The sequence below is a fragment of the Oryctolagus cuniculus genome, chromosome 11, assembly GCF_051225735.1.
Source record: "Oryctolagus cuniculus isolate XC-2025 breed Fujian yellow rabbit chromosome 11, ASM5122573v1, whole genome shotgun sequence".
Lineage (NCBI taxonomy): Eukaryota > Metazoa > Chordata > Mammalia > Lagomorpha > Leporidae > Oryctolagus > Oryctolagus cuniculus.
The window spans coordinates 65,517,036-65,532,452 of record NC_142877.1 but is presented as its reverse complement, the minus strand read 5'-3'; positions in this window follow the sequence as shown (position 1 = coordinate 65,532,452).

Sequence of the window (15,417 nt, the reverse complement as noted above, 5' to 3'; positions counted from 1 at the left end):
AGAGAAACCCCCAAGCTTTTTTTTTCCTTCTTCCCAGTAGTGAGTTTGCTGCACTTTCCAGCCCCCCTCTAGATTCTGACCCCCGTTTCCCCGCCAATGTCTCGGGTTATTGAGCTCACCTCCCCTTCCAGCACCAATGTGTGGACTCAGAGCCCTGGATGTCCCAACTCTCCCCGCTGTTGTCTGTGTGACATGCACTCCCCTTCCTCTCTTTCTTTCAATTTTTGCAATAACACACTTTCAATTTATTTTACAATCACAGGCTTAATACTCAATTAAATATAGTGTTCAACAGTAAAAAGTAAAACACTGCTGTTTCACAGGAATATAAACAATAGTAAAATCATAGGATGTTGTGGGGAGCAACTCGGACTAGACTAAGTTACTGGAATTAAGATTTATTCTATGCATCTGCTCTCCCACAATATGGCGCTGAAAGGGAGTAAACAACTTCTACGCAGCTGTCTCTCGCCAACTTGAGTGATGAGCTGCAGGTGCTGATCCTGCTCCTGATTGGAGGAGAGCAGTGTACTCGGTGTGTGGGTAGCAGAGTTGGGATTGGTGGAAGAGGACTATAAAGGAGGAGAGAGACAACATGCACCAGGAACATCTAAGGGGAACATCCGGATAACATCAGAACAGCCCCCGAGAGAGCCGGCCGGCGGTGTGTCGCTCCCCCGCGGAAGTGGGGAAAGTGGCAGGGGGAACTGCCCTTCCATGGAGGTGGAAGGACCGCAGCCAACCCAGGAAGAACCAGCAGCAAACCCGGGAAGGGCTGAGCAGACGAAAGAACAGCGCAGGGTTTAGTGTCATTCCTCCGTGAAGAGGGGGAGCTACAGGATGTCACTCATATCTTCAGGTGTTTTGGGGGTGTGTTTTCTATATATTAGCTACTACAAATCAAAGAAAACACATGATATTTGTCTTTTGGATCTGGCTTATTTCGCTAAGCATAATGGTTTACAATTGCATCCACTGTGCTGCAAAATACAGTATTTAATTTTTTATGGCTGAGTAATATTCCATCATATATATGTATATATATATATTATATATATATAAACCACATTTTCTTTATCCAGTCATCAGTTGATGAACATCTGGGTTGATTCTGTATCTGCTATAAACCTGGGGAAAAAGATAACTCTTTCATATGGTGATTTAATTTCATTTTTGTACATACCCAGAAATGGGTTGGCTGGGTCACATGGTAGATCTATTTTCACCTTTCTGAGGAATCTCCATATTGTCTTCCATAATGGTTGTACTAGTTTACATTCCCACAGTGTATTAGGGTACTTTTGCTTTGAATCAGACACATTAATTTTTTATAAATAATCCTACTTAAAATGATTTTAATTAACATATAGCACTCATACATTTTATAAGGTATAGTACAGTATTTCCAAACATATATACAGCCTCTATCCTGTGCAATTCTAGAGCTTGTTACTTCTATCAAACTGTGTTTGTATCCCTGTTACCCAACCTATTACTACGCCCTCTTCCCCTCATTCTTCCTAGTCTCTAGTAATGATTATTCTAAGTTCAGATTAACTATTTTTTTAATGTCCACTTATTAGTGAGAACATGTCATATTTATCTTTCTGTGTCTGGCCTAATTCACCTAACATAATGATTTCCAATTCCATTCATTTTGCTGTACATGTTAATATTTTGTTCTTTTTATGTCTAATAATATTCTGGGGTGTGTGTGTGTGCATGTGTGCACAATCACAAATTTAAAGGAACTCATAAGAGTAGGACTAGCAGTTGAGATGCCCACATCCCACATCAGAGTGCTGGATTTGATGTTCAGCTCTGGTTCCTGACTCCAAACTCCAGGAAGCAGTAGTGATGATACAAGTAATTGGGTTCCTGACACTCATGTGGGACACCTGAATTGCATTCCTGACTACTTGAGTTTATTGAGGCATTGACTTTTAGAAACAAGTTACCATGCTGGGTCCATGAGGCTTCAGAAAATTCAAGTTCTAGCCATTGATCATCCTCAGCCTTTAAGGTTTCCCAGCGGAGATCTTGCAAGCTGTAGAGTACAGGTGAGCCATCTTCTCTTTTCTTTCCAAATTCCCAACCAACAAAATCTGTTCACATAACAAATTGGTTATTTTACAACACTAAATATAAGGTGATTTGTTATACAGCAATAGTAACTAGGGTAGATTTGGGTATCTGGGAGAAAGAGTGTTGGTTTTAAAGAAAATCAATTTCAGGTGGAAGCTAGAAGAGCCTAGGAAAATTGATTGACACGTACAGTGCCTGAAGGTGGCTACCGGTGAGGGCTTAAGGGAAAAACCAAGAAAAGGCTACTGAACACTTCAAGAGATGGGAACCTTTATGAAGTAGTGGGAAACTGGCTATATTAATATCTGAGATAACATAAAATATAAAAAAATTTTCCCAGTAAACTCGGTCATCTAGCTAGGAGAATTTCCAGTTAGAAGGTTTGAAGTTTCCTTCTCATTATGTTAAAATGTGATAAGAAAGAAATGAGATAAAGGATAAACTGTTAAATATAAAGGACTCAAGACTGCCTGGGTTCAGTGATAAAATAATTTCTCTTTCCTACTCTCTTAGAAATTCATGATTCTAAAATTAAGGAGAGGGATTAGGGCAAGATCAAATCCAAGGTGAGATTTCAAGATCTGCTAAGACCTCAGAAATAGCTAAGGTAGTCTTAGATTCTTTTTTTTTCTTTTTTGACAGGCAGAGTGGACAGTGAGAGAGAGAGACAGAGAGACAGAGAGAAAGGTCTTCCTTTGCCGTTGGTTCACCCTCCAATGGCTGCCGCAGCCAGCGCACTGCGGCCGGCGCACCGCGCTGATCCGATGGCAGGAGCCAGGTACTTATCCTGGTCTCCCATGGGGTGCAGGGCCCAAGCACCTGGGCCATCTTCCACTGCACTCCCTGGCCACAGCAGAGAGCTGGCCTGGAAGAGGGGCAACCGGGACAGGATCCAGTGCCCCGACTGGGACTAGAACCCAGTGTGCCGGCGCCGCAAGGCGGAGGATTAGCCTAGTGAGCCGCGGCACTGGCCGTCTTAGATTCTTTAAAAGCAGAGTCCTTATAACTATCTTCAGTGAGTGCCTCCTTCATTGTTCTTTTGTATTAAACAACATAGCATCTAAGAATTTAAGTGCCTCAAAGGTAAATAGAGGTTTATTTAAAAGAAATTTATGGTGGCGAAAGTTATCCAAGAGTTTACTTATAAAGCAGATCGTGAGTTGATACACAGAAAGTTCATGTTTAAAGTAATTGAATCAATATGTATTGAAAGGGACATAGAGTTACAAAATGAGAAGACTTTTAAATCTCTAAACTATTATGAGGTGAAAGGAAATAACAAAATTACTCAGATAGTGTCTTACTTTTTATGGAAAAAGAGGGGTGACCTAAAGTATGGAAATAAGAGCCCTACAGATTTGAATTAGAGGCACGGAGAATAACTCCTGGAAGTAGGACTGAGTCCCATCTAGGAATAGGCTACATGTGCCTGGCTGATTTCAGAATTGCTGGGTACCAGAAATGCTGTGTGCCTCCTATTTTTCTTTTTAGTACAATAATATACTGCGCCTCTATCACGGTTGAGTGTTTGAGTAACGTGCAGGGCATGGGAAGTCAGCTAGAGATTCTGGTAACGTAGCTCCTTAGATCCGGAGGAGCTGTATTCAAGAAGCTGTGTCCAAGGAACCAACCCCAAACCTTGACTTACACTTGGGTCTAATTTAGATGGCAAAACCTGGATTTTAATTTAATGGGATGAGCCCTGGGGTCTTGAGGAAGAGATACATACACTTAAACATGACAGAGATATGGCAGATTTTATTTTCCAAAGATAACAGAGATAAAATCTTTCCCATGGGCTCATCTTTGACACTCGTTCTGTCAGAGATGAGAGCTATATTTCCTGCTCTCAGAACTGGGTGGGCTTATGAGTAGGACACAAATCACATAATGTGGATTCTGAAGCTTAGTGGAAAAAAAGTCACAAAAGCCTTCCTTTGTGTTTGTTTGTTTGTTTGTTTGTTTCCAAACTGTGACTGTGAGGAAGCCCAAGCAGGTGAGAGGAAGGAGAGGCCATGAATGCCTGGTTCAGACAACAGTTTCATCTGACCCACCGGATAGGTCCAGTGAACATCATCAATCCCAGCAATGCAAGTAAATGAGCCTCCAGATGATTCACTCCAGTGCATAATCTGAGTGTAGCTAGCTGAGATCCCAGACCTTATGGAACAAAAATAAGTCACATCCTCTTTTGCTCTATGGATTCTTGATCCATAAAATTTGCTGCCAAAATTAAATGATGGCTGTTTTGTACCACAAAATTGGAAATTTGTTATGTAGCAATTGTGAGTGGAACCCACCTTTGTGTTAAGTCCTATATGCAACTTACAGGGGGAGATACATTACCCTGGGAATTATTTTAGAACTATAGGTATTCGAGGAAGTCCAGATAAGGGATGTTTTTAAGAAAAAATACTGTTCAGATGAGTATTAAGGTGATGTGTAGATATATAATGGGAGCTCAAAGGGGAAGCAGGGAGCAGTCAGGTCCAATATTCCTATTAATGCCATTTCTTTTTTTTTTTTTTTTTTTTTTTGGACAGGCAGAGTGGACAGTGAGAGAGAGAGACAGAGAGAAAGGTCTTCCTTTTGCCGTTGGTTCACCCTCCAATGGCCGCCGCGGCTGGCGCACCGCGCTGATCTGATGGCAGGAGCCAGGTACTTATCCTGGTCTCCCATGGGGTGCAGGGCCCAAGCACTTGGGCCATCCTCCACTGCACTCCCTGGCCACAGCAGAGAGCTGGCCTGGAAGAGGGGCAACTGGGACAGAATCCGGCGCCCCGACCGGGACTAGAGCCCGGTGTGCCGGCGCTGCAAGGCGGAGGATTAGCCTAGTGAGCGGCGGCACAGGCCGTCATTTCTTTTTTAAAAAGACTTATCTATTTATCTGAAAGAGAGTTACAGTGACAGAGGGAGAGACAAATAAAGAGATCCTCCATCCACTGATTTGTGCACCAAATGGCTGCAATGGCTGGGGCTGAACAGGTCTAAAACCAAGAATCAGGAACTCCATCCGGGTCTCCCACATGGGTATAGAGGGCCAAGTACTTGGAGTATCTTTTGTTGCTATCCCAGGCACAATAGCAGGGAACTGGACAGGAAGTGGAGCAGCTGGGACTTCAGCCTAGGCTCATATGGGATGTGAGCACCACAGGTGGTTGCCTAACCTGCTGAGCCACAGCACTGGCCCATTACTGTCTTTTCTACTACCATGCTTCCTGCTTGCCTTTAGGGGCAGAAAACAAAATAAAAATAACTAAGAAATAAAAGATAAATTATTATTAAAACAGTAATATAAAAAGTATAAGGCTCACAGGAAGTAGTTTCATGAGCATTCTTCAAAAAGTTCATGGAGGCCGGTGCCGCGGCTCACTAGGCTAATCCTCCGCCTTGCAGCGCCGGCACACCAGGTTCTAGTCCCGGTTGGGGCGCCGGATTCTGTCCCAGTTGCCCCTCTTCCAGGCCAGCTCTCTGCTGTGGCCAGGGAGTGCAGTGGAGGATGGCCCAGGTGCTTGGGCCCTGCACCCCATGGGAGACCAGGAAAAGCACCTGGCTCCTGGCTCCTGCCATCGGATCAGCGCGGTGCGCCTGCCACAGCGCGCCGGCCGCGGCGGCCATTGGAGGGTGAACCAACGGCAAAGAAAGACCTTTCTCTCTGTCTCTCTGTCTCTCTCTCTCTCTCACTGTCTACTCTGCCTGTCAAAAAAAAAAAAAGTTCATGGAAATCTAATTAAAAGATAATGTACATTTTCCATGAACATCTCAAAGCTCCTTTGTATATCAAAGGGCTAAACATTAAGAAATAATTAAACAGATGATAATAGCAGTAATAATAATAGCTAATACTCAGTAAGAGAGTTCAGGAAGCAATAGAAAGAATAAGCTTTAGAATCAGATGGGCCTGAAATTGAATGTGTGCTCTTCCATTCATGTTTCATGATCTTGGTGACACTGCTAGACGTATCACTGAGTCTTAGTTTCCACAACAGCAAAACGGAAATAATACTATCTGTCTTGCAGAGTGGCAGTGGGGCTTGAGAGATGCTAAATCTATCTTCAGCACCAATTTATAGGATGCACACAGCATCCTATAAATGGCAAGGGTTGCTACTATACCAGAAGAGATAAGAGCCACTTTATCTGCAAGCATAACCATGAAAACACAGATGAGAAGTGTAGGTTCTGAGGGTAAGTTTGTCCCTGACTACCTATCTATTCTGAAGCTCAGTTACTAAGCTCATTAAAAATAAGATTGATAGTAACTGCATACAAATAGCTCATTTGGCACAAAAACCCAACTATGTCAAAGAGTTCTTATGGAGACAAATTTTGGAAGTGTGTGTGTGGGAAGCACATTGTAAATCAATAATTGCAAAACAAACATCAGGCATGGCAACTATTTTATTCCCATTAGTTTTTAGACCAGTGTTAACAGAGCTTTTTACAGTTTCTGTTTGGTTTTCTTTTCTAATAGAGAAATTCTCACACGGAAAGAAAATAATTTTGAGATAAAATGTGAATTATAGGCCTGTTAATTCTTCTGTAAATGTAATTTATTTAGTGCTCACAAAATTTCTGTTGGTGGAACCAATGATAAATGGCAATATCTCTAGCATGCTCTATTTCACTAGAGCTAGAAGCACTTTACCTGCATTTGTAACAAATTGAAACTGTTATCAGAACATCTGTTATTAATAAATCATTGTGTTCGGTTTCCTTTTAGTTCAGTTTAGAACTGAATCTCATATAGAAGCACTAGCCACTGAAGTAGAAAATTGTGTATAATTTCTCTAAAACTATCAACTGTACTAAAAGAGGGAACTCCAAAGTTCAGGAACTCTATTAGGATTCAGGACATATCCTCAAGCATAATCAAAACACTCCATTATTGGATAACACCCAAATAACTGCAGAATTTTTTAAAATTATTTCTCTTATGGTTCTTCCAAAATAATCCTCACAGAAAGAAAAAAAAAACACAAAATTGTGGATAAAATTTTTTTCAAGAATGTTTATTCCTGGGTTTGTACTGTTTAAGTTGCAAAAGATGGAAAATTTAGATATATTACAGAACATCATTTTGTTAGAACACTAGTAATTTAACTGTTTCTTAACCAAAAAAGAATCAAATGAATAAGAGAAAACTTTAACTTGATGTCAGTATATTGAATGATATTGCAACCAAATTTATTCCAACATCTTTTCCCTAGCAACACAGTATTTCCATTTAGTGTAGTGGTAAGTTGGAATGGGGGCTCTCAACCTTTCACTCAAGGTCTGTATGAGATAGACTGCAGCTAGGTCTTAATTCCATTTAACAGTTGATTGCCACCCCATTTTCTGCAGTAACTCCTACAGATTTAAAGTGTAAAGGGCACAAGTTTGGTGAGCAGATAAACTTGGGTTAGAAAAACAGCCCTATCATTAAGCAACTGAACGCTCTTAGGGAAGTCTCTCAATAGCACTGAACCTCAGCTTTTCTCATCTGTTAAAATGAGGATAAAAACAGCTCCCTAAATATTTATTTGTAAGAGCAGCATGAATAAATGAGATATGTTTTCAGGGACAGCAGGCCATAGTATTATAAGCTACTAAGTACTCAAAAAACTTGTTCCCTTTGTTTAATATGTAGCCCAGGGGAGAAGGGTTGTTTCTACTGTGACAGTAAACATGAAAAACTATGTTGAAAAGGATCATATGCTCATCATCAATTCATTCTCACTTTTGTTGTATGAAACCCTGGGCATTTCTAACAATACAACTGGTTCTATTATGTCATAGAAAACCAGACATTAAGTAGAACAAGAGTATTTCTAATTTTGTATTTCAACCTCTCAAAATTCAAAGATTTCACCATGTAGCCCAGTGGTTTTCAGCATGATTTTGCACACCAGAAGGATCTTACAAATTGTGTGGAGACAATCTTGGTTGTCACAAGTGAGAAAACACCTGTGACATCTAGTGGATTGAGGCCAGGTATGGTCTATATATCCTATGATGCAAAGGACAGCCCCACACAGAAAGAATTATTTAGCCCAAAATGTTAATAGTCACACATTGAAGAAAATCTATTTTATCCATCCAATAAATATTTTTGAACAACTATTGTGTAACAGGCATTGTACTGAAAGCCAAGATAAACTGAGAAAGAGAAATAGCCCCTGAATGCAAAGTTTACATAAATGGGGAAGACAGATATGTAAACAAATAATTAAGCAGGCAATATGGGAAAATGCTTTGAAATAAGGAAAAAAAATTATCCTGAAGCCATGGTAACAGGTAGTCAAAGACATGGTTGAAATAAACCTTTCTAATTAATCAATAACAACCTTATGGTTATGGAAACAAGTAAATCCAGAACTGGTTTTGAACCTAATTGATCAATGACAGCTTATTTCAATGACCATGCTCTGAAGGCCAATCAGTCAGTGGTAGCTCATGTTTTGCAAGTCGGTAATCATGGCTCATGCCAGAAAACTCACTTTCAAGGCTGACATCAACCCAATACCGATTCTGTAAGCAACTTAAAATACATTTTTGCATCCATTTCAAATCTAAGGCCCAAAGCTCATGGAGGACACTAAAATTCATATCATAATCCTCAAAATAGCATTATATCACTAAAAAAAAAAACTGCAAACCTTTCCTATATTAATCATTTTTCCTCTTTTAAAAGTACTTATTGAAAAAATTGAAAAATCATGGATAAAATTGTTGACAATGCTTCCTTCTGTAACTCAAGACCCTTTAATAGGCAAACTCTCCACACTACACTAATGATTCTCTGCTACCTATTCTTATCCTAAAGACTTTCCCACACCTGAGACCAGCTGAAAAACCACAGTTCCTGAGAGGTTAGTCATGAACACATTGTGTCAAAAATGAGTAGAGGTAAGGGAGTATGATGTGTGGGGTCAGAGCTGTGAGATAGTTAAATACTACCCTGATGGATGGCCCAGATGGAATAACATTGAGGCGCCATTCTACAAAGAACTAGGCAGATCCAGAATCAACACTCCCTGGTAATTCATTTCATTAAGGAGCAACGGATTGGGAGGATCCCAGGAAGACTTACATGGGCCATTTGGCCAAACATAGGAAAAAGAAGAGGTGGAAGAGAAGGTGCTTATTTCAGATATGTTGAAATTGACTACACTGAAGGACAAAATGAGGGCATAAAATAAGAGGGTGAATGTTTGAGTACAAATCAAAAAGTTTAGACTGGAGACTTGGAAATTCTCACTCTCAGATTTTAATTGAAACCATAATAGTAGATGAGGTGCACTTTATTAATAAGTCATGACCTACTGAAAAACACTATGTAACAGCAGACCAGAATCAGTGAAAAGGCACTGGGCTCGGAACAATGAAAGAATAAATACAACTGAACAGGCCCAGAGTATTTTTCCTTTAATTGGGGCTGATAAGGGATTTTGTCAATTCCCAAGCAAGGAACAAATAGAATAATGCTATAACACATAAAATCTAAAAGTGTGAGTTTAGTATAATAATGTAAGAACAAATTCTACATGTTATATTTAGACATTTTGTACATACCATTATCTCTTTGTACTCATGGTTTGCAACCATGGAATCAGTCAACTTCAGATGTAAAATATTTGGGAAAAATTATGTCTGACATGTACAAACATTTTTTTCTTGTCATTATTTCTTAAATAATGGAAAAATTATTTACATAACATTTACATTGTATCAGGTACTATAAGTAATTTATTTTTTAAATATAAATTTTCTTGTTTATTTGAAAGTCAGAGTCACACACACACACACACACACACACAGAGAAAGATCTTCACTTCCCAAATGGCTACAACAATTGGAGCTGGACCAAGCCAAAACCAGGAGCCAGGAACTGCATCAGGGTCTCCTGTGTGGACAGCAAGAACTCAAGCACTTGAACCATCATGTAATGCTTCCCAGGCATATTAGCAGGGAGCTAGATCAGAAGCAGAATAACTCATAGGTTATTTATAAATACCACATAATCTTAAATAGGAGACTTGAGAAACTGTAGGTTCTTATATCTTCAAGGTGTCCCGTAATCAGCTCTCTGCAGATACCAATGGATGACTGTACATTTACCTATCTATCTATCTACATGTATGTATATATATGTAAGTACATAGATATATACTATGCAGATACAAAATATGCAGAATATCCAGGAAATAATAGCATTAACTATATATTATATAGTAGTATAATGTCACATAATAGCTTTTGCAAGATATTCTGTAATTTGATTTTTTTTTTACCCAAAACTTCATTGAAATGAGTCTTTTTGTTTATTTAGTTATATTTTCTTTTAAATTCAGTAAGTTGAGGTACTTGGCTTTCTAGTTCTGTTAATAATTTTTGGCTTGAATGCATATTAATGAGAAATATTTTATGTACAGTTTTTAATTTTGTTATTACATGGGCATGTGCAAAGAAGGTATATTTTCTGTTTTTAATACACCGTGTACACACACATATATATATATGTTATGTAATATATATTATATATAACATTGAACATATTATTTAGTCATTTACATCCTTATTCATTTATTAAATTATTTATTTATTTTCATTCTACTTGAAAGACAAAAGACAGACATCCACTAGTTCATTCTTCAAATGCCTTCAACAAGTAAGGATGGGGTGAACTGAAACCAGAAGCCTGGAACTCAATCCAGGTCTCCTCATGAGTGGCAGGGACCCAAGTTCTTGAGCTGTCACTCAAGCTGTCACTTCTAGAGTATCCATCAACTGCAAGCTGAGTCAGCAGCAGAGCCAAGAATCAAATCCAGGCACTCTGACAGGAGATTCAGCATCCCTAGCAGCAACTTAACCGCTGAGCCTAAGGTCCACTCTTCCTTATCTGATTTTTATCCACTTATCACAGGCCAGGACTGCTGATTTTCTACTTTTTGTAGCTCCTAAGTTTATGAGTTTTTCCCTCCTTCACAGACTTCTGCTGGGCTGATCCTACATTCCTTTTCTGTCTTCTGTTAATTTGGAACCTATTGGTTGTCTTTCCTTTTTATCAATGTCCCTATTTTTTAATAAGCAGACTTAATTATAAAAGGCTCTAACAAATCATTAATGTCTATTGCTGCATGACAAATATAAGGACTTAATGCCACACAGCGGTTCAAGTTCTGTAGCTCTAGAAGTCTGGCCTGGCTCAGTGGGGTTCTCTGCTTAGGGCTTCAAAAGGCCAAAACCAAGATGCTGGCCAGGCTGGGGTCATTTGGAGTTTTCACTGAAGAATCTGCTTCTAAGCTCATTCAGACTGATGGCTGATCTCAGCTCCTGATAGCTGAGTTGTAGGCCAGCTCTTTGCTTGCAGTGAGGGCTTCTCACTTCCCCCCAAAGCTACCCACCACCTTCTCCTGTGGCTCCTTCTTTGTGAAACCAGTAACCATACAGTGAATCCCCTTTGTGTTTCTCATCTTTCTGACTTCCTCTGCTGCCAACCAGAGAAAGCTCTTTGAGCTGCAGTGCCCATTTGACTAGATCAGGCCCACCTAGATAGCCTTCTTTGCTTCAGGTCGACAATACCCGTTAACAGAACACAATCACAAGAGTGATAACTCATGGTGTTTGCAGCTTCCGGGGATTATAGAAGGACACTGGGGGTAGGGGACGATTTTAGAAAGCATGCCCAAATCAAATGACATCTAAATTTATCCTGTCTTTCCAATCTCCCTCTAGATAGGATTATACCTTAGCCCACCCAACAAATGCATTGAAGACTCCATACCTGTAGCGCTGGAACAAATTTGAATGCCAAAAAGTGTGACTGGCTTGTGTCTAGTGATAATGTTGTATGAATAGCACTATCTTTTCAAACTGGATCACATTCAGTATTTCAGAATGAGGCACATATGGGAACTGAGCCAAACAGAAAAATAGACTTTTTACATGCTTAATCCTCGGTTCAGAGCAGGTGCTCAGCAGGTAGAATTTCTATTTTTGAGAAGATAGCATCATTACAGGGAAAGACAAGCCTCAAACTGGATGAAAAGATGTAATTCACAGATCTGAAGAAAGATTGCTATCAGAATATATGAGAAGTTTTATAAATTAACAAAAACAAGTCATAAGGGGAGCAATCTATAGAAAAAGCACTATAGAAAAAAGTGGCAAATAAACAAATGAAAAACATGCCCAACATTGTTAGTAAGCAATAGCATGCAAGTTAAAACCACAGCAATATATCATTTACTCTAGAGTAATAAAAATTAAATCCAATAATTCAGTAACAAGCGTTGGCAAATATTTGTTTATGAAATAATAGGTATTAGCCTACTGATGATCTGCTGATGAGAGAACTGTCACTTAGGAAAACAACTGGGATATTCACATAACTTACAACCCAGCAATTCCATTCATAATACATTCCCTAGAAATCTGTTGTATATGCATACCTGGAGAAATAACCAAGAATGCTCCTGGCAACATTATTTATAAGAGAAAAATATTGACAGCAAGTCGAGTGTCTGTTGACAAGAAAATGAATAAATAAATTGTGGCACATTCATACAATGAATAGTAAGTTAGAATTAAAATGAATTACAGCTTATAGTAACAAAACAGATGAATTTTAAAATATAATGTGGAGTGGCAAAAGGTAAATTGCATAGAACTATATACAATATGATACCATTATTTAGCTAAAACATAAAGCAAACCAGGGCTGTCGCTGTGGCATAGTGGGCCAAACCTCTGCCTGCAGTGCTGGCATTTCATATGGGTGCTGGTTCAAGTCCCAGCTGCTCCTCTTGCTATCCAGCTCTCTGCTATGGCCTGGGAAAGCAGTGGAAGATGGCTCAAGTGCTTGGGTCCCTGCACCTGTGAGAGAGACCTGGAAGAAGCTCCTGGCTCCTGGCTTAGGATCAGCCCAGCCTCTGCCACTGCAGGCAGACGGAAGACCTTTCACTCTGTCTCTCCCTTTCTTTGTCTGTAATTCTCTTTTAAAAATATTTCAAACCTCTCAAATAAATAAATAAAATATTTCAAACATATTCTATTTTATATTCATATCTTAAATATGTTCAGAGACATGAAATCTTAGAGATTCTTTTATATATATATATATATATACATATATATATACTGAAGTTGTAGTCCAAATGGGTAACTTCTTCTTAGGCAATGTGTCTACTTATTCAGGATTAAGTCAGTTCTAAATATATAATTGTGACCAAGAAAATCATAGCAGAAATGAAAAGACATCAAATATCATAGTCCTGGTGACAAGAAAAGAAGAGGCTTTTCGGAAATCTTTGAAGCTTCTGGAAGGTGTGTGAGGTGACAGGCAGAGGAGCATGGGACTGGGGTGAGGAATAGAAATAGAACATATGAGGGGCCTCCAGGTAGTTCATAGAAAACATATAATGAAAAACTGTGCGTGGATTTCAAAATTTTTTGCATCAAAATAAATTATCTTTTAATTCCATCTCTCTACAACCTTTTTAAGTACCCTCACATTTCAAAATTAACTCTTATCCAAGCTAAAGAAGGAAGAAAACAAGAAACAAAAAATCTATAGAAAAATTAGTTTGCTTTACAAAAATAATATTCACTGCAAATCCACACAAAAGAAAGTATCAGAATTCCTGCTCTTAATACTCTTCAGACAACGTGAAATTTTTCTCTTGTGAAAAGGGAATCAATGAATACACAGAGGCTGATTCAATGTTGCCAGCACATAAAAGAAAAAGTTCTGATGACTGTCAAATTCTTGACAGTATAACAGAGCTGCTGACTATGAATATGGAGAATATCTAAATGAACAGTAACGAATTAGGACTAAAAATTCTAAACTCAACCACTTAAATGACTTTAGGTAAAATAAATTAATTTTAAATGCACACTAATTTTCTGAACATATAATACAAATAATACTGATTCCATAAATCTTTTCCTATGTAATCATTTTTTACCTTTTTCCAAATACATCTTTTTTTAAGAAAGCTCTTATTTAATAAATATAAATTTCATAGATACAACTTTAGGAATATAGTGGTTCTTCCCCCCATACCCACCCTGCCTTCTTCACTTCATCCCACTCCTACTCTCTCTTCCATCCCATTCTTCATTAAGATTTGTAATGATTTTTTTCAACTAACACTGTACTGGTTGACTTAGGAAGAATTTTGTTTTGTTTTACACAAATAAAATATGATTCTAATTTTCATTTTAAAACAAACATGGTACTTAAGACTTTGTTGAATAAACATGGCAGCTTCTCTTTAATGTCATAATTCTTCACTCAAATGTCAGAAAATAAAACTTCATAATTAGAACCAAACATGGTACTCATTTAAAATTTTACCCTGTAGTAAGAATAGTATTATAATAAGGACCTGATGTTTTTCCATGATTGACTTGCATAATTTTTTAGATTCCTCTGTGTGTGTGTAAGAAGCTCACTCTGTGGATAACTTTACTTTTAATTTATTTCTTCATACATTCATTTATTTGAGAGAGAGAGATAGAGTACCCATCAGCTGATTCACTTCCCCAACACCTACAAGAGCCCCGGACTCCTGGGCTTCAGCCATGTGTCCAGAAGTCAATCCAGGTCTCCCACATGGGTGGCAGGATCTCAATTAGTTGAGTCATCACTATTGCCTCTCAGGATCTGCAGTAGTAGGAAGCTGGAGTCAGGAGTTGGGTAAAAAAAAAAGGCATTCTGATATGAAAAAATGATATTTTAACCACTAGGCTCAATGCTCACCTCCTTTGGATAACTTTCAAAATCAACTATAAACTTGCCAGTTCAGGATTCTCAAAGCAGGAGGATGTCTATCCTGATTTAAGTCCCTTTCAGATGTTAATACTGACCTCTTTTTTCAGGGAGATACTATGGAGATGTAGGTGCCCAAGTGATTCCTCAAGAATTCGTCCCTAATTTATCCACTAACAAGCACTTTCTGAACTTTATACTCATTCAGAACTCAAAAATCAGTTCCTATTACATTTGTTAATTCATTCTGCAAAGCTGTGTTGGGTGCTTGTGAGGTACATGGGAGGTATTAGGGCATAGAGTTGAAAGCTCAGACCTTGAGTTGACATAGACCTCCGCAGGACTGCTGGCTTGATCACCTACAGCCTTGTAATTCTGCCTCAGTTGCCTAACCTCTGCCACCATTGTGCTACTCATATTTAACGTGGGATAATAATAACTGTATCCTGGTACAAAGTTTAAATACTATTTTAAGGATTAAATAAAATAATGAATTTAAAGCAGTTAGTTCGTGAAATAATGGCCTAATCAATGTTAGTAAATGTTCATATTATATATTATTAATCCTATTA